We start from the raw sequence: 2,440 nt of genomic DNA, 5'->3' as shown, positions 1-2,440 counted from the left end.
CTATTTGTAGCAGGGAGACTACCAGTGGAGGTAGATCAGTGCAAATTACTGTCACTGTGTGCTGCCATGTATTCAGCCAGCCTGGAGAACCCAAGACAAATGATGCTTGATGCTGTGCATGAGACAGTGCTTAGTCATACTTACAGAATAACAAGAGGCACATTCCAGCACCATATATACAGGGGCATAAATATAAATCTAAAGCGTTGGTGGGTTGGAAAAATAAATTAATCCGTCTATGACTTCTGTCCCCAAGATTTAATGTTAAATGCCTGTACTTTTTTTCTATGGGCTAGAAATAGGTAGATTACTGGTGTCTAGGGATCTACAAAAATAAGTCCAATTGCATTATAGTGAACATCAGTGATGTTAGTGCAGTACGTTAGTCCACTGTTGCAGAGAAATGATTCAAATACCAGACAGTGTAAATTCCTCCTTTTGGCCAACGCTAAAGACAAACTGAAATGACTATTTCAGACACAATTAAGAAGAACCTGGATCTTGTGGGAGCGAAACCAACGCCTGGCTGGGAGCAGCCGCCGCGGAGGTCTTTGGCCAGTATCGCTTCCACCTGTCCACAAGCATGGGGAATATATTTTTGGCAAAAAAGAAATGCGCATTCTCATGGTGGGCCTGGATGCTGCAGGAAAGAGAACAATTCTATACAAACTGAAGCTGGGCGAAATTGTGACCACCATTCCCACCATTGGTTTCAACGTGGAGACTGTTGAATACAAGAATATCAGTTTTACTGTGTGGGATGTGGGTGGCCAGGACAAGATCCGGCCGCTGTGGTGCCACTACTTCCAGAACACCCAAGGCTTGATCTTCGTAGTGGACAGCAATGACAGAGAGCGTGTGAACGAGGCCCATGAAGAGCTCATGAGGATGCTAGCTGAAGATGAGCTCCGAGATGCCGTTCTCTTGGTGTTTGCCAACAAGCAGGACCTCCCCAATGCCATGAATGCGGCCGAAATCACAGACAAGCTGGGGCTGCACTCTCTACGCCACAGGAACTGGTACATTCAGGCTACCTGTGCCACCAGGGGGGACAGGCTCTATGAAGGACTACACTGGCTGTCTAATCAGCTCCGGAACCAGAAGTGAACCAGATCCCTCCCTCCCCCTCACTTCCTCTTCTCCGCCCTCAGCTTTCCTCTCACGTGGCAAACGTGCGACTCTGTGGTCCTGAGTGCCAGAAGCTGTCTCCATGGGTTGGTCACAGTGTGCATCGCACCGTGCTGTACATGTGCAGACGCAGCCTGCAGCCAGGTTTTTATTTAATGTAAATAGTTTCTGTTTCCACTGAGGCAGTTTCTGGTACTCCTATGCAATATTACTTAGCTTTTTTATTGTAAAAAAGAGAATCAACTCACTGTCAGTACTGAGAAGGGATTTGGGTGTAGGGGCACCTGGCCTCCGGGAGCCGTTGGGCTGTAGACTGGTGTCGGTATCCATTTGGTGGTTGGTTTTTAACCCAAACTCAGTGCATTTTTTAAAAATAGTTAAAAATACAGGACAAGAACACTTGAACACACAGAACGGAGACTATGCCTAGTGTAGGTTTTGCAGTTAATGGCCTGAATGCTAGTTATCAGATCACCTGTTTCCCTGGGGGAACAGGAGAGAAGGTGACGAACAAACCACCATCCGCTGCATGGTCACACTAGAGCCCCCGTGACTCGCCTGTCTTTGGGTCACCTGCATTCCATAGCATTGTGCTTGTACTTGTGCTCACACGGTCATCTAGGGGTGGGCTGGGAGCCATTGTGGGCTGCAGGGCCTGGCTTGTACTTGGTGTGTGGTTGGGCCCAGTGGCAGCCTGCATACCCAGCTTACTCTTGGGCCCACTTGGACGCACTGGCAGGAGGCCTGGGTCTCCCCAGCAGGAGTGCGTGCAAGGTGGGAGGGTCGGTCCATTACAGACCCACATCCTGGAGCATCCCCATCTCCATGTGTGAAGTAGCTTCCTCCCTCAGCCTGCAAGGGTCCGATTTGCCATCGAAAGACGACCTCTACTTTTTTCTTTTGTATTTTGATAAACACTGAAGAAGCTGGAGCTGTTAAATTTATCTTGGGGAAATCTCAGAACTGGTTTATTTGGTGTCGTGGAACCTCTTACTGCTTTCAATACACAATTAGTAATCAACTGTTTTGTATACTTGTTTTCAGTTTTCATTTCGACAAGCACTGTAATTATAGCTATTAGAATAAAGTCTCTTAACTATTTGAAAAAAAAAAAAAAGAACCTGAAAAGTGACAGAACCTCGGTTGTCAGCAGCATCGACTACTAAATTATTCTAAAATTCTTTTCTTAATTTTACATTTAATTCAAAGGAAGAATGAAGCTTCTGGTCTTCCTTAAGCCTTGTAATAAATGAACAGTAAATTAGAAAAAACAAACAAACAAACAAAAAGCATCCAAAAAAGCATATATTTT

The 2,440-nt window shown here is 45.8% G+C and overlaps 1 pseudogene; it reads left to right on the top strand.

The window, feature by feature from the left end:
* Positions 1 to 477: 477 nt before the first annotated feature.
* On the top strand, positions 478 to 2,227 carry LOC114634032 (annotated as a pseudogene).
* Positions 2,228 to 2,440: the final 213 nt, after the last annotated feature.

The sequence above is a fragment of the Grammomys surdaster genome, unplaced genomic scaffold, assembly GCF_004785775.1.
Source record: "Grammomys surdaster isolate TR1022 unplaced genomic scaffold, NIH_TR_1.0 820, whole genome shotgun sequence".
In the NCBI taxonomy this organism is placed as follows: Eukaryota; Metazoa; Chordata; class Mammalia; order Rodentia; family Muridae; genus Grammomys; species Grammomys surdaster.
Note: the sequence above shows the minus strand (reverse complement) of the source record. Positions and strands in the feature narration are given on the sequence as shown.